The sequence below is a fragment of the Tachypleus tridentatus genome, chromosome 6 (genome assembly GCF_004210375.1).
Source record: "Tachypleus tridentatus isolate NWPU-2018 chromosome 6, ASM421037v1, whole genome shotgun sequence".
NCBI lineage: Eukaryota > Metazoa > Arthropoda > Merostomata > Xiphosura > Limulidae > Tachypleus > Tachypleus tridentatus.
This window is the reverse complement of record NC_134830.1, coordinates 46,013,704-46,026,472: the sequence shown is the minus strand read 5'-3', so window position 1 is coordinate 46,026,472 and position 12,769 is coordinate 46,013,704. Positions and strand designations below refer to the sequence as shown.

Here is a 12,769-nt window from a genome sequence, read left to right as displayed (position 1 = left end):
GGGAAAATGTAATTCAAAGCACTCACTAAACTAAATTTTACCTTAAACTATTTAAAATTTTACTGTGTAGATAGAACTGTTATTTACCTACAGGACACCATGATCTACGAAAGCATTTTAAAAAGTAACAATTTCATATATTAGTCTAGCCTTTTGAAACATCAATCTCTCTCTCTCTCTCTCTCTCTCTATATATATATACACACACACACACACATCCAAATACCTGTCAGTCATGCTTTATCTTTTGAACAATTAATCATGGAAAAAAAGTATACATCCAAATGCTTATTTTTCAAGATACATCACAAAAAAATTATTCACTTTTGCAATTCTAAAGCTTCGTATTCATATTAATACATTAATCTTTGTATGTGTTGAAGGTTCAATAAGTAAAACTTATGAAAAGCAGATTTTACAAAAATAGGCCTTTTTCCATTAATTGAATAGAAGAATGAACAGAGGAAAAAAAATGCATAAGAGAACACATGGTTGAGAATATTTGTTACTGTTTGGTTTATATATATATATATATATATATTTTTATAATATTGGTATTGCATAAATTCACAACTTTTTGTACCATGTCAAAAACATTTCCTTGAATTAAATATTTCCCTTTTGATACTTCTCACAGAAATGATAACTGTCAAAAAACACTCATTTCAGTAAATGTCTTTTCTTCACTCAGTAAAATTACAAGGAATGATGGCATCCAAAGGAAAAAATTCCCACAGCTACTTAGCAAACCTGAGAACTATATTCTGCTTGATGCATCCAGTGCATCAAAACCCAAATATTTTTACCAATAATGCACTGCAGTCAGTCTCTACTTTTTAAAAGCAAATGCAGTACAATTCTCTTTATTCAAATAACTCATGAAATGACAAAATATAATTGTAAACAACCCACCAGATAATTATGATACAAGGAATTTGATTTTATATTTATGCAACATTACTGTTATGAAAATTATCACTGAATTATTTCAACATGCATCAGAAAATATGAACTCACCATGTTACTCAATTGAGTAACATGTTAAATATTAAAATATAAATATCAACTGCTCACTCAACATATGACTGCACAATGCAACCATATTGTTTTCCCATACAAGTAACTATTTCCAGTAAAACTTTATTTGGAAAAAACCACAAGTAAACTAACTATCATTAAGTGCATCCAAGGTATAGGAAAACTGATTATGAACAATATCACAAGTAATAACCAGCTTTTCTACCAGGCTAATCATTAAATAAAACTCTAATAATAAATATTTTAAGCCACAATTGTGGATTACATAACACTACACATTTCTATGCAAGTAGGATTTGCTCTCAGCTTTCAGGAATGTAGATATCTAGTTGCAATGACAGATATTTCTATCAGTATGCATCTATATTAAATGTGTGACCTAAATTACAATAACCCAAATGCATTACCTTGAACTTAGTCAAAAATCAATTTACAATTATTTGTCTAATTTACTATCCAATTTAAATTGTTCTTTAGTACCTAACTAAACATCCTCAATACTGATGAAAATACTGAAAATAATAACCCTTTCTGAACTTGGACAAGTTACTGATGTCCCTTGGTTTTTTTCATTCTTACATGAAGCATACAACAATTTTTTTATCATTCAAAAAACGTCATATTGACTGATTTAGTTTTTATGTTGTGAAATTTCATAATTTCCATATTTTTTTGAAACAGTGTTTCGATAAAACTAAGCTACTCATTTAAGTTTCAAATTTCAAATTTTTAAATATAGATCAGGAACTTGCATTTTATACATCCAATCAGTTTTAACTATTGATATTCATTAACAAGTTTACTTTCATACTATTTTGTTGACTACAGTAGCACTGCAGAAACAAAGATTTATCAGCAACTTAGGACCCGACTTTTTTAAATTGGGTCAATTGATACTATATAAAATATAAGATCTGATACAGCAATGATCACTTTTTCCCAAATGTCCTCCAACCTTAACCCTATTGACAATTTCTCTATTAGCTGTTAACAATAAATCAAAATATCGTTTCCAGTAAATTACCTGACCAACTGGTGAACAAAACAATCTTACTGTTTGTAAAAGAACTTTCTTTATGGTTTGACTCTGAACATTTTCTAATTCATCTGCTGAAATTAAAATTCCCATAAATGTGCCCTCATTAATAAATGAATCACTTAACTCTTTTGCAAAGGGCTCAGTAAAATATACACAAGTTTGTCTACACATTTGCACACTAAGTATTTGCACTATAGATTTTGATACAGCATATGTATCTTCATAAAATTATGAGCACAAAAAATCAGATTTTTTAATAAAATATTTTCTGAAAGATTTGTTTGTGAAAATATTGAATCTGTTTTATTGCTAGTCTGAGTGCAAATTGATTTCGTGTTATGATTAAAAAAACTATTTTTATTCCAAAATTTAAAATATTATTTGAGTAAACTCTGAAATCTTCTACACACATTTCAAATGTTTGTTTTCAGCAAGACTTTACAGTTTGTTACTTTCTATACCCTAACTATGAAGTCTTTCACTTGACCAACCTTTTAACCATCACAAACAAATTTGGAAATAAATTGTATTTTTTGTGCTAGAATGACTACATGTTATAAAACAAAAATACAAATGTGTATTCTAAATAGCTCAAGTTTCATAATACTATAGATTTATATATTTATTATTTTATTATATTGACCTTCTACTTATGCTTAGCTAACGTTACTTAACTTGCATTGATGCAGTGCATGAGCACTCATGATACATATCCTATAATATAAAACTGACTTTTGGCTTCCCTGTCTTGGCTGAGTTTTAATGTACTAGTATTTTGTAATATACAGTCACATTTCAATTACTATACATTATATATGTACATAAATTACTATTTCAAAATAAATCTTTAAACTTATTTTTTCTTAAAATACAGAACAATAAGTAAAGTAAAGCAAACAGTTATCTCTTCTAGCTATAGCCTTTGGACTCAGTTGCTGCTGAACATACATTACTAAGCCTTTTAAAATTTCATGCGTGGATGATACGAAACAAATTTTTTTTTAGGTTTTATATATACAGTTGAATAACTAAAAAATCATGCACAACTACACTAACACCACAGAGTTTCACTATAATTTATTAAACTTAGTATCTAAGATGTATTTAGATTTTAAACATGAAACTTCAAGCACTTTAAAAACAATCTAGCTTCTTAAAATCTTGGTTTAAAAGAACATGGCAACCTTTTCATAGATTAAAATGGCTGAGGAAACCTCTAGGGGCACATTGTGAGCTGTCAATTGGTTATTCACATGTCGTATATTGAAGTAAGTATATGTAAGGAGGAGGTGAATGGGGTCACTGTGTGTGATTCAATACATAAGACATATCTCAGCAAAATAAAAAGATATGAGGTTCTCATTTTATATTCCAGATTGTTAATACTGGTAATTGGAGTTCCTACTTTGTATGAAACTACAGATTTAGTATTTTGACATCACATACATCTAATTTTAAACAGTGCTGCATTCAACATATCACGACTCACTATAATCTATATTTTGGTGTGTTATTTTAATATTTACTTTAAATTAAGAAATTAACTCACATATGTTAACATTTGAATTATAATCTACAATTTAATTCCAAAGTTATTGACATAAATTCGTGAAATAGTAGTTAAACAAAATTTTGAATGCAAGTCAGCAAATGTGAAATGACCTGTGACCTGTTACAAAATGGTTAACTCACTGCTGAGTTTCTCATTCATTTCACCAGTTTCACCGAGTAATGTGTAACAAATTCCAACTAAATGCCTTCCCCCTTATAACCACTGATAGAAATCCAAATAGTTTCAACTATTACATCTTCAACTTTAATAAAACGTAATTCAGATTTTACACAAAACTAATCTACCCCATCTTTTTTAGTGCTCTATCCTTATTAACTAGCCTATAACCCTGAATTGTAATATCAAAATTATCTAAATTTATACAAGATTTAGTTATTTCCATTATTTCATCACCAATGATTTTCCTGACTAATCTTCATTGTCAGGGAATAGATCTTGGGGGAATGGGTGGCATACATCCTCCCTTCATTTTAGGTGGGGGGTATGGTGCATACAATTATCCCCCCCTACAGTTTGGTCTGTTGAATTGTTTTATTGCATCACAGGCCTACAAATTGTGTTTGTTCTTGTGATTCTCGTGTTCTTACCAATCTAATTACATAATTAAGCCTAGATGCAGGCTTTTTCAGTAGCCGAAATGTACATCTCTAATATAGGCGTGCTTCTAAGCTTTTTGATCTAAGTTATAGTTTGTAAGTATCAGTCAGTTGGCCTAAGTATACATGCAAGTATTGTGGCAACAAGATTACTCTGTGACTGAATGTTTACAGCTTTCAGGTTCATGTAATCAGAGATTACCAATTTGCAAATTGAACAGTCCACGTAACTGGTTGCAAAAATCATCCCCCCCATCAAGTGTAAATCATCTACGCCCCTATTCTTTGTGGCAACTTATAAAATACATTCTGGAAATCCAAGCATACTAAAATCAAACCATTTACATCATCCAGCTAACAAGTAATATTCTCAGAAAGTTACCAGATCACTTAAGGCTAGGTTTAATTTTTGTGAATCCATGTTGGTTTTCTTTTATATTTCACTAAATTTTACAAAACTTCTTTTACAAGTTTTCCAAGAAAATTTTCCAGCTATAAAAGTTTAACTTGAAATTTCCAGGTCCACATTAATCACTTCCTGTAAAAATAAGGACAATACTTACTCTTACCCAAACCTTGGGTAGCCACCCACTGTCTGTTGACCCACAAAAAGCAAGGAAGACAGATAACTGAACTTTGATTTTTTTTTTTTGCAGGATTTTTAAATAAACTGGTTGTGATGCTTTATCTTTTAACCCTCTCAAATAGTTGAACTTTATATCAGTGGATTAATACTTACAACATGATTCTTGTCAATTATTTCCCAAAGAATGTTCAGAATAAGGAACAGTGCTAAAATCTTCACTTGTAATAAATAACATAACAGTTAAACAAAACCAGAATGCCCAATCATCTGAACTCATAAAATAAAAATTCTTGGCTGACAGATATCCTGTTATCATCCTTTAAGGGCCCAATATAAGTTTATTTACCTATACCATATTTTTTTTAAAAATTCACTGCTGTTAGTTTTAATACTATCAGACAGCTATTTTTCTTTCTGTTTTAATAAAATTCACACATTTCTTCTAATTCTAAATATCTTCTACCCCTCAACTGTAAATTCAAACTTCATAGTTTCCACATAAACTTAGAGTACCTGTCCTGATTTTCAGGTGTATTTCCTTAGTATGCCAATTAAGTTTGATATCTATTAGTTTATCATCCTGTTTGTAAAATACTTGTCTTAAATTAAAACAAATTTATTTATTAGCTACTTGAACCTTCTTCCATCTTTGAACTCATCCAGATTCATTAATCAAAATTCTTGTGTTTTCACCTCAAAATCAGCTTTCTAAGAACTAGGAACTAAATATATTTTTGTTTTCAATATGTAAAAACACATCAAACCCAATAATACAAATTATTCACTCAAATATCCCTCATGCACACACTTCAACTCTAATAATGACATCATCATCAGTAGTTAATGATAAATATATAATTGCATCTTATTTTGGCTGGCTATCTGAAAATTAGATATACAAAACCTCTCTCTCTTCACAACTCGATTCCATACAATCCCAATTCATATAACTAAAATTTAAATTTTTTACAATTATTGCATTGATGTTCCAAGTAGTAACAACACTGATCTCATAAGATTTTTCAAACATAACACAGTCCTGGTAAACCAGAGCTCTACACAAACTCCACCTGAACTACTAAGAATACTAAAGTCAATATTAGACCTATTCACTGTTATTAGTATTATCAATCTAGCTACATAATATTTGTAAATTTAACTATCATTAAGTTACTGCAGAATACACTATTTATATTTATTGTAACTGATATTATTAACCCTATATGCATGGGTGGGGATCAAAGTGTACGTGCAGTACCATCCAACATGGTATTATGCATTTTAATATCAGAGTTAAAAGTGTCATATTACCTTACATTGCTGACTTTTGAAACTGTTCGTGCTAGACTAGAGTAAACAACAGATACAATGTACAGGATAATCAACAAAACTGTTGAATTCAGAAGGTTGTAAACATTAGGAGAATATAACTTGAAAATTTATGGTGGACAAATATATTTTTATTCTTCATTTGAACATTACCTTGTATTCCAACTTGTCAGTCTGGTGCAGATGTTTTGTACAACAGACTTATACATTTTACTAAAAGCTTGTTATGCTTTGTTTTCTCTGTTTAGCACAGAGCTACACAATGGACTATATGTGTTCTGCCCACCATGGGTATATCAAAACCTGGTTTCTAGTATTGTAAGCTCACAGTCATACTGCTGTTTCACTGGTTGTGTTTTGTGAAGATATATATTAAATTAATTACTAGTACAGCAACTACAGATGTTTCTATTTACTTACACTTAACTATCTAAAGAATTTACTAGTGACAAAATAACTGCAAATAACAGCAAGCCTAATACCTTTAAGTCTTGATTTAAATAAATTATATTCAGCTAACACTTTTTTAAACTTATTTCAATCTTAAAACTTCAGTATCCTAAAGTACTATGAATACGAATACTTATAATCAGCTATTTAAAAACAAACATTTACTGTAAGACTAGCAATCTCAGAATACTACTAAGCAAAATATAAGTAATTTATCTTTTAACTTGTAATTATTAATAATAAGACCCCTGATTTCTTTGTTTTCCTTACCTTATGAAAAACAATGAAATTGAAATTTTTGGAAAGAGTTCCAGGAAGGGTTACTATGATGATACATGGTATAGAAAGGTTGTCATACAAGAATAAATTAAAATCTCTGAAATTATTTTCTCATGAAAAAAGGAGGATTTGACTGATTTCTTTAATAAGATCATTAATGGGATTGACAGTGTTGATGTATCATAGTTTCTTCATATTTAATGGAAAAACAGTGGAATTATGGGATGTAAATATAAATTTCAGCAGGAAAGAATTCATCTTCAAATAAAAGTTTTATTCTTAATGGTGGATGCAGTAAATTTAAGAAAGTTTAAAGGAAGGTTTGACAAATACTTTAATGATTAGTGTTTTATTTTTGTTCTCATATTTAGTTTAATGGATGGGATGATGTAGATATCTAAACAAGTCCACTGTTGTCCTTAAATTATATACATAATGGAAAAAACAGATCAGAGGACACAAGTAAATATATGAAAAATACTGACTAGACTCCACTTAGGATATTTATTTTCTTAACTACGTGACTGACTTATAAAATGTTTTCATCAGAAGTAGAGGAGGCTAGAACTTTACAAGAGTTTAAAAAGAGAGCTGAAAACTCTATGAAGGATAAAGTATGAGACTGAATTCCTATATTTTATGTACATTGGTACTCAGAGGAAAATTTCATAATTACAGAACTGAGTAAAACAAAAATAATGTACATAATATTTCTCTTATTATGATGTGTTTAACAGAAATGGTATTATCACTTCACCTTTGCTAGTGAAACCATAGTTGTAATAAAAGAAATGTTTATGTTGTTTCTCTCAAAGTTTTACATTTTTTTAAACACAGCTGTGTATAGTCTTGAAAGACTGACTAAATGGTTCTTTGTTGTCTGCATGTTATACATCAATCAACATACTTTACAGAGAATATTTAATACTAAACTACAAGTTATTTGATGCCTTGGCAAACATTCTTCAGAAGCCACAAAAATATCATCTTATGATAAATTTCACGTAATTCATTAAACCCATGACATGCTATTAGAAGTAAATATATCATACTAAAACTTATGGTTTAATTGTTAGACTAAAGACAATTAAAGTCTGAGGCTAGCAAGTTGGTTAGCTTTCACACATAAGTGTGAAAATAGACTTGTTATTAGTTAATTCATATTATATTTATTAACTGATTTTCAACACATTAACTAAGCCAAACTTAACAGTATTGTAATAATGTTCGAAAAAAATGTTATATGTTAAGTAAAATGATTACTCTAAATTTCAAATGTAGTTGACTTTTATATGAACTGTAATGAGATCATATAAAAATACCTTAGCTGTTGTGTATAATAACAAGTGATTTGATTACAAAGCAGTAGCCCAAGGTTATTATTTAAAAATCGTTTATGTTTTTGTAAATAACAATAATGTTATTATTATTTTCATATTATATTATCAGGGATAAATCTCATTTCCTATCATACTTTATCTGTTACTGAAATAGTAAAGTAATGATTTTTACGTGTGAAAAATCAGTGGCACAGAAGGCTTTACAGTACCAGGGTTGGGCATTCAAATCTAATGCATAATGTGGGTTTTCTAATCAAGAGCTACCTTTTGTTTCTGATGTGTCTCTCTTGTAAGATGTAATGTGTTTTTTCATTTTATTCTTTTGTATAAGTAACAGTGTAGAAATATTAATTCTTATCTATCTTTACCTGATTGCACAAAGAATTATAATTAGAAAAAGACAGGCATACTAGATACTTTATGCACTTCCTAAGTCATTCAGGTTAGGTTTAATCAGATTATGCTAGTTTAAGTTGTGACAGGAATTTTTTTTTTTACTTTAGGTTAGGATGTAACTCATTTATTTACAACTGAAAATTTTCTAATTATCTAAAATGGTCATGTATATTGTCAAAACTATGAATCACTTTCATAGCAGTCCTGTAGTTATGTTTATTTTCAAGACCATATACACTACAGCCATGCACCTGTTGGTAGAATTAAAAGACCACAAACATACACATACACAACTTTTCTCAAAACATACAGTGGAAAGTGATATGTATATTACCATGTACTTCAAATAGATAACTTTGAAAAATTTTAATCAGTAATATACCTAGAATTCCAACATGATCATGCATATGGGCAAAAGTTTAAATTGTATAAACAATGGCCATATAGTTATTTTCATCTGATAATAAGTTATATACACAATAATTATCTAAATAGCTTCAGCCTCTAAAATTTAGGTACATTACAATTAATATTTGTGATGTGAGAAAAACATGCAAGTTCAATAAGTCTTGATATAAAATGAGAAAATCCCCATCACAACCAACACATTGATCATCTATCAAAACAGAATACAAAAACATGGATCTCATGATTAAAACAAGTGTTCAAATCGTAATGTTTAAAATGTATATACTATACGAACTTAACTTACATTAGTTTAAGTGTAACAATCGTTTACACAAAAAGGGACTTTTACTGTTTATTGTACACTTATTTAAAAACTCAGCTTTTACTTTTTAAATGCTTTTATAATTATAAACATTTAAGTTTTAAATCACTATTATTTTAGTACTAACTACTATATGATATATGATACTCGTATTATTACTAGATGTTATTCGTACACACTAAAAATATAGTTCTTTCTTAGTATTACTACTTCTAATAGTACCAGTACTAGACCTACTTACTCAATGATGCTGATGAGTAATGAGAATACAACAGTCTTATTAAAGACAGTAAAGCTACACTAACAAACTACAATCAACAATACAAATTGAATCTGCCATATATAAAATAAAATGTCTAAAAACACTCCGGTTTACTTATTTTTATTCTATACTTACAACTTTTAACCAAATATATTAGAAATTATTTAAAAAGCAAACTCTTACATTTGTTGCGATTAAAGATAAACCTTTTGATATACAAGAACAGAACATAAAAACTCTCACGGTAAATGTTAATCACTATTGCCAACTCCACAAACCAGGAACTCGCCAAAAAACCTTCGTAACTCGCTAGGTGCCGTTGTTTAGAGATTTGAATTGCTTAAAAAAATCACTAAACAAATTTTTAAAAAATTCTAAATAATAAAAGTCTGCCTCTGGTATAGCGGTTAGTCTATAGAATTATAACGTTAAAATCAGGGAGTCGATTCCCCTCGGTGGACAAAGCAGATAGCCCGATGTGACTTTGCTAAAAGAAACACACACACACATATTAAAGAATTTATAAGTAATTCTATACGTGTACAAAAGATGAAAAATTTCCGAAACAATGAGGAGACGCTGCTGAAAAATTCATTACATGATAGAATTATTATATTCAAGAGTTAACTAACACCGAAAATTTGTTTTATTTACGCCACTGAGGTGCTTGTGAAAAATTCAGCTGGATAAGTAGTTAATGCACTTGATTCGTAATCTGAGGGTGGCGGGTTCGAATCTCCGGCGCACCGAATATGCTCGCCTTTTCAGCTGCGGAGGCGTTATAATGTCAATCTCACGATTCGTTGGTAAAATTAGGGACGTGTATCTTTGCGCGAAATTAAAAAACAAACAATCATTATGAGAGATTTTTTGACAGTTCGCTGATGATGTGGCAGTCTGGAAAAGTGCCGCAACACCAACATACAACCGCAACTAAATAGAATAAGTGAATACTATCAAAAATAAAAATAAACACAGCAAAAACACTACTCGTGGTCTTTACGAAATTAACAAAACACAAAAAAACTACAGCCAGAAATATATATGAATGGAACACTGCTTCAGACTTCCACATCGGCAAAATTTTTAGGTCTAACCTATGATTCAAAATTAACTTGGATTAACCATCTCAACGAAATTAAAAATAAAGTCTGGAGAAGAACCAGCTATGCTAGGAGTCTAACTGGCAAAAACAGTGAAGCATCTACAGACAACATACTAAAAATTTACAAAACATATATTAGATCAGTAATAGACTACGCAGCTCCAGCATGGATAACTGTAAGCGACAAAATAATTTAAACCAAACTACAAACAATCCAAAACACACTCCTCACAACAGCATACAGAGCTCCAAGAACTACATCAATTCGTACACAAATATTCGAACATACCAACCACACCGGATAGACTCCTACATAGTACAATGACGTACTCGATAAAAATTGGATGAAAAACGAATTACTATGCGAACTAGATAGGTACCTCATAAATGATGAAGTTAGTCCTAAACATCTCTCCCTGGTCAATATATATTTTAAACATAAAAAATAAATAACTATAAATAAAATAAAATAAATAAATAAAATAATAAAAATGTATGTATATATATATATATATATAATTGATAAAAAACATTTTTAAAAAAAAGTGCCACCAACAAACTTGACATCCAGCTGATAGGGCAAAATAATAACCATATATGTACCACAATACATGGACATTGCCCTGAAAAGGATCGGAGTAATATTCAGTTCACTCTGACTCAAAAATGAAGTAACTATCACTATTAAATACTGCAAGACCACATTAGTACGAGGAGGTTTTTTTGTGTTTTTTTAATTTCGCACAAAGCTACTCGAGGGCTATCTGTGCTAGTCGCCCCTAATTTTGCAGTGTAAGACTAGAGGGAAGGCAGCTAGTCATCACCACCCACCGCCAACTCTTGGGCTACTCTTTTACCAACGTATAGTGGGATTGACCGACACGTTATTACGCACCCACGGCTGAAAAGGCGAGCATGTTTGGCGCGACGGGGATGCAAACCCGCGACCCTCAGATTACGAGTCGCACGCCTTAACGCGCTTGGCCATGCCGGGCCAGTACGAGGAGGAGGAAGAGGTCAAAGAGAACCTGACCCTCCAGGGTACGAACATACAATACCCAAACATCGAGAGAAAGAGAGATTTTCTGACTATACAAAGTAGTGATTTCTTTTTCTGAATATTATATTAAGTCGCTTGATATACTTTTGTCACTAAAATAATAAACAAGTTGCTAAATATAGAGATAAAATCGCTAAGTTAGCAACAGTGCTTGCGACATTATTGAATTACGTCAGTTTTACTTCAAAAAGGGACTCAGGGATAATATATTTTACACTTTATCTGTATATATATATTATCTATTTAATCATTCAAATATACAGAATAAATATGTCATGAACTAATTTTATGTTTCATCCATATCCATATAGGAAATACGAGAAACTTATCGGTTCAAAAGTTAAAATGACATAAATTATAATTTGCATAACATATTGTTTGTTTTCTACTACAACATTAGCATTACATGTTGGTAAAACAAAATTTTAATAGTACTAAGGCTATATTCACACTAACTTTGGTGTATTATCCTTACAACTGCACTTTCACATAAATCTTAGTTATCCGTACCGCACCTTTAACTAATTAAACAAATTATTACATGATTAATCATTTATAACATTGCAGTTTATTTTCGTAAAAACATTCTGATTATCAACATGTTCGTAAACCATGATTTTTTGGCAATTAAAAAATGAGGTATTAGATACATTGGTTTCACATAGTTTGTTTGTTTACTTTGTTTATGACAAAAGCTCTAAGACTGTTTGCCGTTGTCCCTAATCTTGAACTATTGACCAGAGGGAAAGCAACCACCAACTTTTGGACTACTCTTTTACCAACTCTAACAGTATAACGTTCTCACGTTGAACATATTCAGAAATGGGTTTCGATCAGTTGACCAGCATAACTAAAATTCCCTAACCACCTCGCCAAGACAAATAGAAAATTGTCTACAATCAGCATTGCAGCAGGCTTCGGTTTGGTTTGTTTTTTTTTTCATTTTTCTTCAAAAATGAGAGGAAGTTAATTTCAAACTGGTAGAA

General features: G+C 30.2%; 1 protein-coding gene across 4 annotated transcripts in view; it reads right to left on the bottom strand.

The window, feature by feature from the left end:
- LOC143252385 (syntaxin-5-like) overlaps window positions 1-9,939 on the bottom strand; it is a 35,669-nt gene extending 25,730 nt beyond the window's left edge. The window contains exon 1 of one of the 4 annotated variants that reach the window (XM_076504398.1): window positions 9,862-9,939. The gene's annotated coding sequence lies outside the window, so the exon portion shown is untranslated. Of the gene's footprint in view, window positions 1-9,338; window positions 9,527-9,801 lie in introns of those variants that run through there. The other 3 variants (XM_076504397.1, XM_076504396.1, XM_076504399.1) reach the window with 3 other exon arrangements.
- Between the last annotated feature and the right edge of the window lie 2,830 nt (window positions 9,940-12,769).